The 17,807-nt window shown below is 42.3% G+C and overlaps 1 protein-coding gene across 5 annotated transcripts in view; it reads left to right on the top strand.

The window, feature by feature from the left end:
* Positions 1–14,249: 14,249 nt before the first annotated feature.
* The window catches only part of UBXN2A (UBX domain protein 2A), a 50,658-nt gene continuing 47,100 nt past the window's right edge, over positions 14,250–17,807 (top strand). Inside the window, exons 1-2 of one of the 5 annotated variants that reach the window (XM_044261996.1) lie at positions 14,250–14,374; positions 14,518–14,562. The gene's annotated coding sequence lies outside the window, so the exon portion shown is untranslated. Of the gene's footprint in view, positions 14,375–14,517; positions 14,563–14,827; positions 14,992–15,162; positions 15,231–15,571; positions 15,769–17,807 lie in introns of those variants that run through there. The other 4 variants (XM_044262000.1, XM_044261995.1, XM_044261998.1 and 1 more) reach the window with 4 other exon arrangements.

The raw sequence follows: 17,807 nt of genomic DNA, 5'->3' as shown, positions 1-17,807 counted from the left end.
GCGCTGCAAGGCTGGCCAGCCCTTCTCCTGCCTGGTTCCCCCTCCTCTCCCTCCGCCCCTCGAGGAGACCCCGCCCAGCGGCACGGCGTCAGCGCTCGGCCGCCCGAGAAGGGACGCTCTGGGCTGTCTGAGCTCTATGGTTTCCAGGTCTGGCCGGGCGTCCGGGAGGGGGGGAATGGGACTAACCCGAAGGGGCTTGGGGGTGAGAGAGCGCAGGAGCTGTCATTGGAATTCTCACTACCTTCCCGACCCTAGTACCCTAGCATCTGCACCATCGCCCCAGATGGGCTGGATGGAGCAAGGAACGACCGGCAGAGGCGGGAGATAGACGGGGACACGAGGCTCGGTGACCCAAGTTAGAAATCCCAGAGGTGTCTGAGGCAGGACACCGAACTTGAGTCTCACTTTTCGTGGCTGTAAAAATAAGACTCTAGTAAAATAGATCTATGCGGTTTCTGGCACATGTTAAGTTTAAGGAAGTACAAACGTTAGGCCCCTGCGTCTGTATACAAAACAAGAAAGGGTCGTTTTCTGTATGTAACCTTAGCCAGGTAGATCTAAGAATCACAGAATCAATTCTTTCTCTTAAGAGTCTCCTTTATCACGGTCGCTCCCACCCGCGCAAGAATTACGAATATAAAAAGCTGAACAGAAAGTATAAAATTTGTGATTTAACTTTCAAGGTTTAAAACAATATGAAAAGCTCTCCAGTAAAGTAGAAATTATGTTAATTTCACCAAAATTCTCGATATATTCGCGATAGAGAGTCTTATTCCCTGGATTAAGTTCTTCCCATTTGCTGCAGTAAGAAAAATCGAAGGCTCAAGAAAAGTGCTGTAAAAATACTCCAGCTGCATCAAAATTAAAGCATTCTGGCCATCTAAGCGCCGTCGTTGAACAAAACTTCGTCCAGCACTGAATGGAGGGAATAGTTCTGCTTGGAAAGAAGTATGGATGCCAGGATAATGGGCGAAGTCCGCTTCCATTATTGCAACATACCACTCACCACTTAAAAACCAGCGTCTTATGGGTGTGGAGACCTTATAATGGAAACAGACCTGATTTTCCTGAATCAGTTAGCTTTGTAGGAGACCCCTGAAGGGAATACAGTTTTCCTATAGAAAGAGGCTGGTTTAAAAAAAAAAGAAAGAAAGAAAGAGACAGGTTTTTGTTTGTATATGAAGTGTCCTGCATGCAAATTAGAATATGAAGGATTTGTGTGCTTTCCTCCCTGTTTTGTTTCTGTCTTTGTTTATATAGTCCTCCATTGAGAAAGCCAGATATGATTTGAGCTATTATTCTTTTTTTTTTTTTTTTTTTTTTGACAGAGAGCGGTCACAAGTAGGCAGAGAGGCAGGCAGAGAGAGAGGAGGAAGCCGGCTCCCTGCTGAGCAGAGAGCCGGATGCAGGACTCAATCCCAGGACCCTGAGATCATAAACTGAAGGCAGCGGCTTAACCCACTGAACCACCCAGGCGCCCATGATTTGAGCTATTATTCTTGATGAGAGGGCAAAACACAAGCTGGCAGCCCATAAAGCACCCCTCCCTTAAGGTACCATATGTATATATTTAATTTTCCTCAGGCACTAGTGACTGCCTAACAACAGCAGGGGAAAAACAAATAGTCAACTGATAAATATCCCAGTTATGTAGGACATGAAACTTTACTATTTTTGTTAGTAGCTATTTTTTTGTTGTGTGTGTGGATTTTGTTTTGTTTTTTGTTTTTTAAGATTTAATTCAACTATTTGAGAGAGAGAAGAGAGAGCACATGAGCTGGGTAAGGAGCAGAAGGAAAAGCAGCCTCCTGGCAGAGCAGGGAGCCAACACCTGGCTCAGTTCCGGGACTCCAGGATCACAACCTGAGCTAAAACCCGTTTGTAGCTGTCTTAATGATTTATAAGAAAAACACAATCTTGGGGCACCTGGCTGGCTCAGAGGAGCATGTGACTCTTGATTTGGGGTCATGAGTTCGAGCCTCATGTTGGATATAGAGATTAAATAAAGCTTTTTAAAAAAGGAAAAGAGGGACGCCTGGGTGGCTCAGTCAATTACGCTGCTGCCTTCTGCTCAGGTCAATCCCAGGGTTCTTGGATCGAGTCCCGCATTGGGCTCCTTGCTCAAAACAATTGGCTTGAGACTCTCTCACTCTCCTCCCACCCCTCTCCTCCCCATACCCTACCCCCCCTTTCAGAAATAAATAAATAATATTAAAAGAGAGAGAAAAGAAAGAAAGAAAAGAAAAACAATCTTAATAATAGACCTCCAGGAACCTACAGACTCGACATCTAGAGCCCTAAGGTCAACTTCACCTCCACGGGATACAAAACCCTATATATTTCGCCACTCCTCACAGTCACAATGCAACTCTCTCTACCCACAGGTCCTGTCCCCGTACTGTAATAAAGACATACCTTTTTGTACTGTAAAACATCTCAAGAATTCTGTCTTCACCATTGGGTTCAACAATCCCACATCAATAACCGGTACCATTTACTGTCAATAAATGCTCGCTCTGAACCCATCTGGTCTTAGGTACTCTTCCAGGCCAAGAAATAGGGAAATTTTTTTTTAAATAGCAACACATAGTTCTGGCCCTCCAAATTACTTACAGGCAAGAGGGAATCAAGAAGACAGGCGAGAAACCAGCAAGCTGCAATATAATGTGACTAAGAATGAGGCACAGACCTCTAATTCAAGCAGGGCCTTAAGGAAAGCCCTGAGATGGGGCATCTGGGTGGCCCAGTGGGTTAAAGCCTCTGCCTTCAGCTTGCATTGTGATCCCAGGGTCCTGGGATCGAGTACCGTGTCAGGCTCCCTGCTCAGTAGGAAGCCTGCTTCCCTTCCTCTTTCTCTGCCTGCCTCTCTGCCTACTTGTGATCTCTGTCTGTCAAATAAATAAATAAAATCTTTAAAAAAAAGAAAGAAAGAAAGAAAAAGGAAAGTCCTGAGATGCATCTTGAACCACCAAATAGAATAAGGGAATATTATGTACAAAAGAAAGGAAGACTTTAAAAAAAGAAAAAAAGGAAGACTTGAAGAAGATAACAAAGAGTTGCTTTTTTTATCTGCAATATGAATCAGAGAAAAAGTTAATAAAAATCACTTTTTAAACTTTGCTTAAAACTACATAAGTTGGGGCTGCCTGGATGGTTCAGTGGGTTAAGCCTCTGCCTTTGGCTCAGGTTATGATCTCAGGGTCCTGGGATTGAGCCCGTCATCAGGCTCTCTGCTCAGCGGGCAGCCTAGTTCCCCCTCTCTCTGCCTTCTTGCCTCTCTGCCTACTTGTGATCTCTGTCTGTCAAGTAAATAAATAAAATATTTTTTAAAAATCACTTAAAAGAAAAAAAACTACATGAGCTGGTGGGACACCTGGGTGGCTCAGTCAGTTAAGCATCTCCCTTCAGCTCAGGTCATAATCCCAGAGTCCTGGGATGAAATCCTGCATCAGGCTCCTTATTCAACAGGGAGCCTGCTTCTCTCTCTACCTGCCACTCTGCCTGCTTGTGTTCTCCCATTCTCTGATAAATAAATAAATAAAATCTTTAAAAAAAAAAAAAGAAAGAAAGAAAGAAAGAAAAAAAGGCCAAGACAAACCCCAGAACCTGCTCAAGTTAAAGCATCTAATTCAATCACCCTGCAAAATCCTGGTACAAAAGGATACACCCAAGTATAAGGACGAATTAGAAATAAACCTGCTAACCTTCCCACCACCCATCCTCAGGAAACTATGAGGAAAACTGCCATTTCCCAACATCTACACTAAGAATGAAGAGGAAAAAAACACATCCCTTGAGAATTCAGAACAACAAAGTGGTCCTCAGATTTACAGCCTAAATTCACCAAATCTATTAGGTATGAAGAAACTTGGGACAATAACTTTAGTTATACAGGCTCAAGTCAAAAGTGATTCTTAGCGCAAAGGAAAAGCAAACATACATTATCTGTGAAAGAATGCACTTTCAGCAGGACATGCAAAAAAATTAAGTCTCATAAATATGACTCCCTTAAAAAAAAAATCACAAAACTTTAAAAAAATCATGAAAGCCAGCAGAATAGACAACAGAATGAGGGCTACAGATTGATATTCAAGTACATAATATAAAAGATTAAAAAATAATGAGCAAAAATGATGGTGAATTTTAAAAGAATGAGCTAGGAATTACAAAAGTAAAAAGAGTTCTTAAAGGTAACACCAAAAGGGCAATCTATAAAAGGAAAAAAAATGAAAAATTACATCTCAGGAAAATCTAAAACTTAGTTCCATCGGGATACCTGCTGGCTCAGTCACTGGAACAGGCAACTCTTGATGTCAGGGTTGTATATTCAAGATCCACGCTGGGTGTAGAGATTACTTAAAAATAGAACTGTAGGGAAGCCCAGGTGGCTCAGATGATTAAGAGCCTGCCTTCGGCTCAGGTCATGATCCCAGGATTCTGGGATCCAGCCCTACATTGGGCTCCGGGCTCAGTGGAAGGCCTGCTTCTCCCTCTCCCACTCCCCCTGCTTGTGTTCCCTCTCTCACTGTGCCTCTCTCTCTGTCAAATAAATAAATATATAAATAAACAATATATTTATTTATATTATATGATATATAAAATATAAATAACTAAATATTAATTAATATTTAATTATTTTAAATTTTAAAAATTTTATTATTTTAAATTATTATTTAAATTTATTTTAAATTATTTAAAATATATTTGATATATTTTATATGACATATATATTTGTGTAAAACAAATATTTATAATATAAAATATATTTAACATACTAAAATCAATAGATATTAAAATTTAATTATTAAAATAAATAATTAAATAATAAAGATAAATAAAATATATAATATATAAATAAGTAAATCTAAAATAATGAATGATCCAGTTAAGACAATGAAAACCAAACAACAGACCAAGAGGAAATATTTGCAAACCACATATCTCACAAAGGACTCACCAAGAATATAAAGAGGGGCTTGGGGTACCTGGGTGGCTCAGTGGATTAAAGCCTCTGCTCTCAGCTCAGGTCATGATCCCAAGGTCCTGGGATAGAGGCCGCATCAGGCTTTCTGCTCAGAGGGACTCAGCTTCCCCCTCTGACCATCCCCCGTCTTGTTCTCTCTCTAACTCTCTCTCAAATAAATAAATAAAATTTTTAAAAATATACATCTAAATAAATAACTAAAAACAAGAATGCAAAAATCTTTTTTTGCTCACACATATACACAGACCATAGAATAGATATGACCCGTGGGCTACTATTTGCCAACCTCTGCTATAAACATTAAAGAGACAAGAAATATAACGAACAACTTTATGCCAATAAGTTCCAAAACATAGATGAAGTAGACAAATTCCTTGAACTGAAATTACTAAAGCTCACTCAAAATTATTCAGATAATCTGAATACGCCTATCATTGATTAAATAAATTAAATATGTAATTACTTTCCCAAAAATAATACACCAGACCCAGATAACACCAATTGTGAAGTCTAGCCAATATTTAAAGAAAAAAAATACCAATTTTATACCAATTATTTTTTTTTTAATTTTTTTTTAAGATTTTATTTATTTGACAGATAGAGATCACAAGAAGGCAGAGAGGCAGGCAGAGAAAGGAGGAAGCGGGCTCCCTGCTGAGCAGAGAGCCGGATGTGGGGCTCGATCCCAGGACCCTGGGATCATGACCTGAGCTGAAGGCAGAGGCTTTAATCCACTGAGCCACCCTGGCACCCTATACCAATTATTTTAGAATATAGAAGAGGAAACATTTCTCAACTCACTTATAAGTCAGCATTACCCTGATATTGAAACCAATAACATAAAGAAAACACAAACAGCTGTTCTTTTTATATACAGGAACACAAACCTTTGTAACAAAACATTAATAACAAATCAAATCCATGAATATGTAAAAGGAATGATAAATCATGACTAAGTGAGATTTATCCCAAGAATACAAAATTAGTTAGGGCAGCTGGGTGGCTCAGTGGGTTGGGCCGCTGCCTACGGCTCAGGTCATGATCTCAGGGTCCTGGGGTCCCGCATCGGGCTCTCTGCTCAGCAGGGAGCCTGCTTCCTCCTCTCTCTCTCTCTGCCTGCCTCTCTGCCTACTTGTGATCTCTCTCTGTCAAATGAATAAATAAAATCTTTAAAAAAAAAAAGAATACAAAATTAGTTAAACATCTGAAACTAAAACAATCAATGTTTTTCACCATGTCAATATAATAAAGGAGAAAATCCATATGGGGGCACCTGGGTGGCTCAGCGGGGTAAAGCCTCTGCCTTTGGCTCCAGTCATAAACCCGGAGTCCTGGGATCAAGGCCCTCATCAGGCTCTCTGCTCAGTGGGGAGCCTGCTTCCTCCTCTCTCTCTGCCTGCTTGTGATCTCTGTCAAATAGATAAATAAAATCTTTTTAAATATACATATGGTTATCTTAGATTCAGAACAGACATTTATTCAAAGTGGAATTAGTAGGTAACATTTTCAAACTGATAGAGAACATCTAGAGTCCTATAGCTAATACAATAACAAATGGTGAAGGATGATGGCTTTCCTCTGAATTTCAGGAACATGGCAAGAATGTCCGCTCTAACAATTTCTATTCAACATTGTACTAGGAGTCCTAGGCAAAGCAATAGTAAAGGAAAACAAATAAAAAGTATATAGTTTTTTTTTTAAGTAATGTCAATCCCAAAAAAAAGAGTTACAAACTCCATCAAATGAGCCAGCCAGGCACCCCAAAGATAGACAATTCAGAAAGGAAGAGCAACTGTCTTTAGCAAACATGATAATCTCATCGGAAATCTTACAAAAAAAAGCTCTGGTAGGACTAATAGGTGAATTTAGTAAAATCATAGCATAGAAGATCAATTTATAAAAATTATCTATATACTTACAACAATCAATTGGACATAGTTTGAAATGCTAATGATAAATTTAACAATATATATGGAAAATCTAAGAACAACTGGGTGGCTCTGTTGGTTAACCATCTGCATTTGACTCAAGTCATGATCCCAGGGTTCTGGAATCAAGTCCTGCATCTGGATCCTTGCTCAGCAGGGAGGCTGCTTCTCTCTCTGTCTCCCACTCTCCCTCTCTCTCTTTCTCTCTGACAAGTAAATGAATAAATAAATATTTTTAAAAATATGGAAAATCTATATAATGAAAACTAAAAAGTGTTGCCAAGGAAAAACTCAACAAGTGGAGAGGTTTACCAGATACTTCATATTGTTAGGATGAAAATTATCCCCCAAATTAATCAATAGATTCAAGTCAATTCCAGTAAAAATCAGAAGACATTTTAGAGATTTTATTTATCTATTTGACAGAGAGAAATGACAAGCAGGCAGAGAGGCAGGCGGAGAGAGAGGAGGAAGCAGGCTCCCTGCTGAGCAGAGAGCCCGATGCGGCTTGATCCCAGGACCCTGAGATCATGACCTGAGCCGAAGGCAGCAGCTTAACCCACTGAGCCACCCAGGCGCCCCCAGAAGACATTTTAGAAATTAAGAAACTGAATCTAAAATGTATAAGGAGATGCAAAAAACCTGGAGTCACCTAAACCATTGGAAAAGAACAAAAGTGGAGAACTACACTACTTCATTTTAAGTCTTCCTATTAAATTATAATAATCAAGGCAATGTAAATATATAGTCATATAGCTCAATGGAAATGAATTGAAAGTCCAAAAAGAGACTCACACATATGATCAATAGATTTTTGTCAAGAGGCCAAAGTGATTAACAGGGAAAGGATAATTTTCAATAAATAATGCTAGAATGACTGTATATTCTTATGCAAAAAATAAATAAATAAATAAACCTTGACCATTAACTTCAGAATGATTATAAACTTAAATACAAGGCTAAAACTACTTTTTTTTTTTAAGGATAAAGCCTAAAATAAAATCTTTGTCATTATGGGGTAGGCAAATATTTCTTATAATGGACACAAAAACATAAACTATAGATGTTGATAAATTAGGCTCTTTGAAAGACACTTTTTTTTGAAAGACACTTTTTTTAAAAGTCGTTTTTGTTTTGTTTTGTTTAAGAGCTTGTTTATTTAATTGACAAAGTGTGTGAGTACAAGCAGGGGGAGTGGCAGGGAGAGGGAGACCAGGCTCCCACTGAGCAGAGAGACCCATGCAGAGCTTGATCCCAGGACCCTGGGATCATGCTCTGAGCTGAAAGCAGATGCTTATCCAACTGAGGCACCCAGGTGCCCCTGAAAGACACTTTTTTAACAAAACATTTTTATTTATTTGAGAAACAGAGTATGAGAGTGGAGAGCTCAGAGGGAGAGAAGACTCCCTGCCAAGCAGGGAGCCCGATATGGGACTCCATTCTGGGACTCCAGGATCATGACCTGAGCCGAAGGCAGTTGCTTAAGCAACTGAGCCACCCAGGCGCCCCCTGAGAGATACTTTTAAGACACCTGTTTACAAGGCAAGTCACAGGTTGGGAGAAAGTAAAAATAAAAACAGAAATAATGATACAAGATATAAAAACTTAACAGAGGAGCATGTGGGTGGCTCAGTTGTTAAGCATCTACATTTGGCTCAGGTCATAATTCCACTGTCCTGGGATCAAGCCCCGCATTGGGCTCCCTGCTCTGTGAGAAGCCTGCTTTCCCTCTCCTACTCTCCCTGCTTGTGCTTCCTCTCTCACTGTGTCTCTCTCTGTAAAATAAATAACATCTTTGAAAAAAAAAAACTTAACAGAAAGGATAAGCAATAACAAAATTAGGTTTGATTTTGTTTGTTTGTTTTTAATTTTACTTTGTTTAAAAGACTGATTTATTTAGGGGGATCTAGAGGGCTCACTGAGTGGAGTGTCTGCCATTGGTGCAGGTGGTGATCCCAGGGCCTGGGATTAAGCCCCAGAGCTCCCTGCTCAGTGGAGAGCCTGCTTCTTCTCTCTCTCCCTCTGCTGCTCTGCTCTCCCTGCTTGTGCTCTCTCAATTAAATAAATAAAACCTTTAAAAAATATATTGATTGATTGATTGATTTGAGAGAAAGAGGGCATTCCTGAGTATGGGGAGGAACAGATGGGGAGGGAGAGAATCTCAAGCAGACTCCCTGCTGAGCACAGAGCTTGACTTTGGGCTTGATTTTATAACCTTGAGATCTTGACCTGAGCTGAAATCAAGTTAGAAGCTCAACTCACTGAGCCATTTAAGTGCCCCTAATTCTACTTCTGATGGAGCTCAGGTGAAATACTGTAACTATATAAAGGGGTCCTCAGGGAAGAGATGATACTGATCCGGTAGGCATAGGGTGAATCCAAGAGGCTATATTTTTAAGAAGCATGTCAGGTGCTGGGTGGCTCAGTCATTAAGCAGCTGCCTTCAGCTCAGATCATGATCCCATGGTCCTTGGATCCAGCCCTGCATTGGGCTCCCTGCTCAGTAGGAGGCCTGCTTCTCCCTCTCCCACTCCCCCAACTGTGTTCCCTCTCTCACTGTGTCTCTCTCTGTCAAATAAATAAATAAAATCTTTTTTAAAAAAAGGCAGGACACTTTGAATAAATACTGAATCATGGGACAAAATCAGAATTGGTGACATTAGAATTCTGTGCTGTCCAATATGATAACTACTAGCCACATATGGCTATTTAAATTTAAATTAAAAAACTAAAAATCCAGGGGCACCTGGGTGGCTCAGTGGGTTAGGCCTCTGCCTTTGGCTCAGGTCATGATTTCAGGGTCTTGGGATTGAGCCCCGCATCAGGCTCTCTGCTCAGCAAGGAGTCTGCTTCTCCTTATCTCTCTGCCTGCCTCTCTGCCTACTTGTGATCTTACTCTGTCTGTCAAATAAATTAATGAAATATTAAAATAACTAAAAATCCAGTCCCTTAGATATACTACCTAAATTTCAAGTATTTAGTAGCAAAATGTTGCCAGTAGCTAATGTATTAGACAGTGCAGAAACCATTTTATCACCTCAAAAAATTCTATTGGACAGATCTGGCCTAGATATTCATCCTGAGGTAGGGGAAATGCTCAAAGATGATGACTGTATTTGTAATTTGAATGGATGATTGGAAGGGATATCAACTGGAAAAGGGGATGTAGCATCAGAATCAGATTCCTGAGGGTCACCTATCATTTTTCTATCAGCTCAAGAAGCGTTTACTGCCCTTGGTGGTATGTACCTGTGTAATAGCTACTGTATAAAGTGCTCTAGAGAATACCTAACAAATCTATGACTCAGTTTGCATCCTTAAGGAGATTTTACTGGTTCACAACTAGAAAAAGCCAACAGATTCAATCCTGGGTTTCGGCACCCAAAAACAAACAAACCAAAAATAACAGAGAAAAGAATTAGAGAAAGAGCAAATGAAACCCAAAGCTAGTAGGAGGAAGGAAGTAATAGAGATTCAAGTGGAGATTTAAAAAAAAAAAATAGAGAATAGAAAAACGATGGAGAGAATCAATTAAATTGAAAGCTGGTCCTTTCTTTTTTTTTTTTTTAAATATTTAATTTATTTATTTGACAGAGAGATCACAAGTAGGCAGAGAGGCAGGCAGAGAGAAAGAGAGGGAAGCAGCTCCCTGCCGAGCAGAGAGCCCAATGTGGGGCTCGATCCCAGGACCCTGAGATCATGACCTGATTTGAAGGCAGAGGCTTAACCCACTGAGCCACCCAGGCACCCCGAAAGCTGGTCCTTTCAAAAGAGTAACAAAACTGACAAAACTTTAGCTAGGCTGACCAAGAAAAAAAGGGGGGAAAACAGAAATTATTAAAATCATAAATGACGGGGCTCCTGGGTGGCTCAATGGGTTAAGCCTCTGCCTTCAGCTCAGGTCATGATCTCAAGGTCCTAGGATCAAACCCTGCATGGGGCTCTCTGCCAGCAGGGAGCCTGCTTCCTCCTCCTCTGCCTGCCTCTCTGCCTACTTGTGATCTCCGTCTGTCAAATAAATAAATAAAATATTCAAAAAAATAATAAATGAAAGTGGGGACATTATTATCAACCTTATAGAAATAAAAATCATAAAAAAGTATTATGAACAATTGTATGACAACAAATTAAGCAATCTCGATGAAATAAACAAATTTCTAGAAGCATACAAATGACCAAAACTGACTCAAGAAGAAATAGAAACTGAACAGACCTACAGTAGGAGATTGAATCAGTTATCGAAAACCTCCCGACAAGGAAAATCTCGGAGCTAGACGACTTCACAGATTCTACTAAACAATTTTACCAAACACTTAAGGAAGAATTGACACCAATCTTTCTCAAAATATTCTGAAAAAAAGAAGAGAAGGAAACACTTCCTAACTCATTCTATGAGATCAGCATTATATTGATACCAAAGCTAGACAAAGATATCAGTAAAAGAACTACAGAGCAAAATTATGAATATTGATGAAGGGGTGCCTGGCTGGCTCAGCTGTTAAGCGTCTGCCTTCAGCTCAAGTCATGGTCCCAGGGTTCTGGGATGGAGCCCCACGTTAGGGTCCCTGCTTGGTGGGAGGCCTGTGTTTCCCTCTCCCACTCCCTCTGCTTGTGTTCCCTCTCTCTCTTTCTGCATCTCTGTCAAGTAAATAAATAAAATTCTTTGTAGAAAAAATTAATATAGGGGTGTCTGGGTGGCTCAGTCATTGTCTGTCTTTGGCTCAGGTCATTATCCCAGGGTCCTGGGGTGGAACCCCACATTGGGTCTCCCTCCCCCACTTCCCCTGCTTGTGTTCCCTCTCTCACTGTATCTCTCTCTGTCAAATAAATAACCAAAATCTTTTTTTTAAAGATTTTTATTTATTTATTTGGCAGAGAGAGATTACAAGTAGGCAGAGAGGCAGGCAAAGAGAGAGAGGAGGAAGCAGGCTCCCTGCTGAGCAGAGAGCCCGACGTGGGACTCGATCCCAGGACCCTGAGATCATGACCGGAGCCGAAGGCAGCGGCTTAACCCACTGAGCCACCCAGGCGCCCCACCAAAATCTTTTTTTAGATTTTTTTGACAGAAAGAGAGACAGCCAGAGAGGGAACACAAGCAGGGAAAGAGGGAGAGGGAGAAGCAGGCTCCCCAGTGAGCAGGGAGCTGGACACGGGGCTTGATCCCAGGACCCTGAGATCATGACTTGAGCTGTAGGTAGACACTTAATGACTGAGCTACCCAGGTGCCCCCAAATAAATAAATAAAATCTTAAAAAAATGAATATAGGTGCAAAAATCCTCAACAAAATACTTGCAAACCAAATCCAGCAACATGTCAAAAGAAGTATATACCATAACTAAGTGGTATTTATCCCAAGACCATTAAATGAGGAAAGGATTGATAGTCTTTTCAAAAAGATGGTTCTGAGAAAACTATATACACATGCAAAAGAATGAAGTTGGGCCCTTATTTTATACCATGTACAAAAAATTAATTCAAAATGCATCAAACACCTAATCTAAATGCTAAAACTATAAAATGTTTGGGAAAAAATGGGAAAATCTTCATGACATTGAATTTGGGCAATAATGTCTTGGATATGACTCCAAAAGCATAGGGAAAAAAAAGAAAAATAAATAAATTGAACCTCATGAAAATTTAAAACTTTTGTATATGAAAGGACACCACCAACAGAATGAAAGAGTAACCCACAGAATAGGAGAAAATACAAAACACATCTCTGATAAGGAATTAGTATCCAGAAGACACTAAAAAAAAAAAAAAACCCACAAAACTACAACTCAATTACAAAAAACAATCCTATTTAAAAATAGGCAAATATGGGGCGCCTAGGTGGCTCAGTGGGTTGGGGCCTCTGCCTTCAGCTTGGGTCACGATCCCAGGCTCCTGGGATGGAGCCCCACATTGGGCTCTCTGCTTGGTGGGGAGCCTGCCTCCCCCTCTCTCTCTGCCTCCCTCTCTGCCTACTTGTGACTTCTGTCTGTCAAATAAATAAATAAAATCTTTTTTTTTTAATGGGCAAATACTGGACCACTGGCTCAGCTGATAGAGCATGAGATTCTTGATCTCAGGGTCATGAGTTTGAGCCTCAGGTTAGGCATAAAATTTACATACATACATACACTCAAATGGGCAAAGGACTCAATTAGACACTTTTCCAAAGATATACAATCATGAATAAGTACATGAAAAAAGGGGTGCCTGGGTAGCTCAGTCAGTTAAGAATCTGTCTTCCTCTTGGGTCATAATTGCAGGATCCTGGGATCTAGCCCCTCCACTGGGTCCCTGCTCAGTGAGGAATCTGCTTCTCCCTCTCCCTTTGCCCCTCTCCCACTGCTCCTGCTCTCTCTTCCTCTCCCAAATAAACAAAATCTTAAAAAAGAAAAAAAATAAGCTCATGAAAAATATGCTCAACATCACTAGTCACTAGGGAAATAAAAATCAAACCCGTAATGAATACCAACCACTTCACGTCCATTAGGATGGCTATTATAAAAACAGCAAAACCATGGAAAATAATGAGTGCTGTCAGGGGTATGGAGAAACCTATATGCTTATGCACTGCTGAGGGTAATATTAAAATGCTGTACTCATTGTAGAAATCAGTTTGGCAGCTCCTCAAAAAGTTAAACATATGCCATATGGTCCAGTAATTCTGCATCTAGATACAAAATAACTGAAAGCAAGAGACTTAATCAGATACTTGTATACAGATGTTCATAGTTCCATCGTTCACAACAGCCAAAAGGTGGAAACAATCCAAATGTCCATCAGCAGGTGAGTGGATAAATAAAAGGTGGTATATACAACAACGAAGTATTTTTCAGCATAAAGGAGAATACATTGTGGTACTTGCTATAACATGGATGAACCTTGAAAATACAACGCCAAGTGAAGTAAGGGCAGACACAAAAGGACAAATACTGTATGATTCTAGTTATGTGGGGTACCTAGACGTCGTTAGCATCAGGAGATAGGAGAGGGAAAAAGGCTATACCAACGGGGTGTGGAGGGTGAGGGGTCACTATGCCTCCAGGGGAACTCTGACCAGGGGATCTGCAACTGTCTCCAAGGTCACGCAAAAAAAAAAAAAAAGGGGTGGCGGGAGGGCTTTTCTTCCACCGGGAGAAGTGAACAAAGCCTCGAAGGAACTGGGTGTGGGGAAGTGGGAGGGGCGGATCACACAGCCCATCAGTGTTTTTTGCAGGGAGGTGAAATTTCCCCCGAAATTTCAGGAGTGGTGGATGAGAAGGGGTTGCAGACCCGCTCAGGCTGAGGGTGGGCCAAAGTTTAGGGGCCTGGTGGAAGGAGAGCAGCTTAACTAAAGTTTGGTCAAGTCAGGGGAGCCCGTATTTCGTCCAGATTGTTCAGTGAGTGCAATCTGTTCACCTTACCATTTAAGAGGCAAAAGCGGGAATTTGTACGGTCTACGTCTGACCTGTCATAGGTTAAAAACAAGGGGTGAGTCATATCTGAGTTACACCGGGAAGGGTGGTTCCTTGCAGTAAATCCTTTCGAGAGCACAAAAGGGTGGGGGGAATTTCTTCAACGTCGCTTTCCAGAATCACAGGGCTCGGGTTAAGTTCTACGTTGTCACAATGCAGGGAAATCTCTCCGCGGACTCAATCGGAGGCTGCGGAGGTACAGAGGTAAGTAGACGCTGGGCTATTCTTTGAGCCCAGACCTCGCTCCCAGCATTTTCGGGGCCGGGTGAGAAGGCGGCCAGCGACACCGCCGGGAGACTGCCGCCATTATCGCGCGTCAGCTAAGCGCTGAGGAGGCGACTGCGGCGGCGAAGCCTACGGGTCCCGCTCCCCACCCCCCCACCGCGCGCGCTCCCGGGTCTGCGCGGAGCCTGCCCGGCGCGCGCTCGGCGCCCGGCGGCGGAGACCCGGAGAGGCCGGCCGGGTCCCAGCGGCGCGGCCCGCGAGCGTCCGTGGGTCTGGGGGCGGCGGCGCTCCCAGTCCAAGGGGCTCCGGCCCGGCATCGGCGGTGGCGCCCGCGGCCCCTGAGCGAACCAAGGACCAGGCCGCGAGACGACAGCGCGGCGCGGCCCCCTCCAGCGGCCGCGCCCAGAGGTGAGTGCGCTGGGGCCGCGCCGCGTTCGGCGGGGTGAGGGGCTGGGACGTCCGCTCCCCCCGGGCCGCGGGCGGGCGTTTCCCAGGCGGGGCGCTGTCCGGGGTTACGGGGAAAGGGTGTCGTTGGGTCTTGCGGAGCCGCAGCGCTCTAGACGGTCTCGGTCTCGGTGAGCCCGGGGTCCGGGCGGTTTCGTTGACGCTGGAGGCGGCGGCTGGGGCGAGACTCCTGGCCAGTTCAGGTGAGCCGCGTCTCCGGCCTGCCTCCTGTGCTCGCTTCCTGCGTGGTGGCGACCTTCGAGCCGGCACCGCCGAGGGCTTCCGTTCGGGGTTGGGGTGGGGGGTTCGGAAACTTCGAGTTAGGCGCACTTAAGATGCCCCCGTTTCCAAAGGCGTGCGCTGCAGGAGCACGGTGCAGAAGTACCAGGCACGTTTGTTTGGGGTGGCCGTTTCTCGGGTCGCTTCACCACCGAGTCTCCCCCGACAGTCTCTTTGTAGGTTTCGAGTTTGCTTTCTTCCCTTGTGTGTGTGTGTGTGTGTGCGCGTGTGTGTGTGCGTGTGTGTATGCGCGCGCGCGCGCCTTTTTACTCGCAGTGTCTGGTTAGCAGTAAGGAACGTTAGGGTGTTGTCTAGCCTGGCTGCTTCCGTACATCACTTGAGATCGCGGAAAATAAAGATAGGAATCTGACGGTCTACATGGATGTCCGTGTGGAACTGTAACGTATGACATTGTATGAGCGACGTGAAAATCGGCCTCCGTATTTCAAAGTCATGGCTCAGGTGTGTTTTGGGAGTGTTTTACCTGTTTTTAAATTACGGTTTAGTTTTTAAAGGGGGAAGACTCCTTAAAAGTTGATGTTACGTCTGGTGTGTAAATATGCCGGAAGGCGTATTGATTTTAAAGGCAGTTAAATTCGGTGAATATTTGAGCATCTATTTATATCGCTGAGGTTAGTGCTAGGCGCTGATGGCGTCCAAAAACGAGATGGAATGGTGTGCAGGATGGAGAGAGTGATTAATTAAGCAAGCAAGTAGTAATGATACGAGGCAGAATGCAGTATTAACAGAAACTCCTACTTGTTGGGTACTGACTCTTAGCCTTGCACTGTGGTGTACACACACATGCGTACTTCAGTTACTCGGTGCTTAATGTTAATTACTTAATTTATTCAAATTTTTTTAGTACCTACTGTTTGGTGAGTGGCCATGATAACATGGTGACCCCGGTAGATTTTTTTTTTTTTTTACACAAGTCTCCTCATTTGACCCTTGAGCAGTGAGTGGGTGGAGTGTTAGGGGTGCCAGCCCCACACAGTTGGAGAATCTGTGTATGAATTCTGATTCCCCCAAAACTTAACTACTTATAGCCTGGTATTGACTGAAAGCCTTAAAGCCAGTTATCACGTATTTTGTATGTTATATGTATTCTGCTGTGTGCTTAATAATAAAGTAAGCTAGAGGAAAGAAAATATTATGAAGAAAATCATCATAAGAGAAAATACATTTACAATATACTATATGTAGGACATTTATAATATGCTATGCTTATAGATAGTACATTTATAAACGTACTATTTAGAGATATCTGTATTTGTAGAAGAAAATCTTCACATAAAGTAGACTTGGTGCATTTCAAACCTGTATTGTTCAAGGCTCCACTGTAAATGCCAGTAAACCTAGACAGAAGCTTAAAAAGGGAGAATATAGTATATTGTGAGAACAGTAAAAAGGGGATAACCAGCTTGGGAAATCAGTTAAAGTTTTCTTAGGAAAGTAATCTTCCAACTAAGATGTTATGGGTAAATAGGAATTGGTGAAAGGTGGCTCCCCAAAGGAGGGAAGAAAGGTCCGGTCGAAGGAAATAGTTCCCCAGAGGAATGTTAGGGAAATTTAAGGAACTGAATGGTCAAAGCAAGTGGAATTTAGTGTGGAATGCAAAAGAGGGCAAAAGAGATAATGCCAGGTCTTTTAAGCAGTGTTAAGAATTTGGGACTGACTTTTTTTTTCCTTTCTTAAAGCTTTATGGTGAAATATTCACACAATTCAAATGTGATGAGCTAACAGTACAGTGAACTCCTCTATAATATTAACCCAGAATATTTGGACCTTACTTGAAGAGCAGTGAAGGGTCATTGAAAGTTTTAAGCCGGGAAGTTTCCGTCAAATTTGTATTTTTTTTAACATTTTATTTATTTATTTGACAGAGAGCACAAGCAGGCAGAGGGGCAGAGGGAAAGGGAGAAGCAGGCTACCCGCTGAGCAGGGAACCCTCAAATTTGTGTCTTATTCAAAAAAGTCACATCTGGCTGGCCTAGTGGTAGAGTATGAGACTCTTGATCTCAAATCTCCTGTTGTGGGTAGTTTATTTATTTGTTTATCTTTTTGAAAAGGGCATCCTGACTCCTGTGTAGAAACTCCCTTGAGGTGGGGACAAGAATGGAGTGAGGAAACCACCAAGAGATCATATTTGGGCCTAGAGTTGTGGCTGTGAAGAGGGAGCATATTCTAAGGGTACATAGTTGATCTCTCCTCACTCTGCTAATAATTTTATGTTTAGTCATTCAGAGAAATTGTGGCAAGTTTTTTTTTTTTAAGATTTTATTTATTTATTTGTCAGAGATCACAAGTAGGCAGAGAGAGGAGGAAGCAGGTTTCCTGCTGAGCAGAGAGTCCGATATGGGGCTCTATCCCAGGACCCTGGGATCATGACAAAAGCTGAAGGCAGAGGCTTTAACCAACTGAGCCACCCAGGCGCCCCTGTGGCAAGTTTTCTAAGGGAATTTGTGTTTGCTCTCGGTTTTGCAAGGTAGATAACACTT

The sequence above is a fragment of the Neovison vison genome, chromosome 8 (assembly GCF_020171115.1).
Source record: "Neovison vison isolate M4711 chromosome 8, ASM_NN_V1, whole genome shotgun sequence".
NCBI classification, from domain to species: Eukaryota; Metazoa; Chordata; class Mammalia; order Carnivora; family Mustelidae; genus Neogale; species Neogale vison.
The sequence above is the reverse complement of the archived record's forward strand: the minus strand, read 5'-3'. Positions and strand labels throughout refer to the sequence as shown.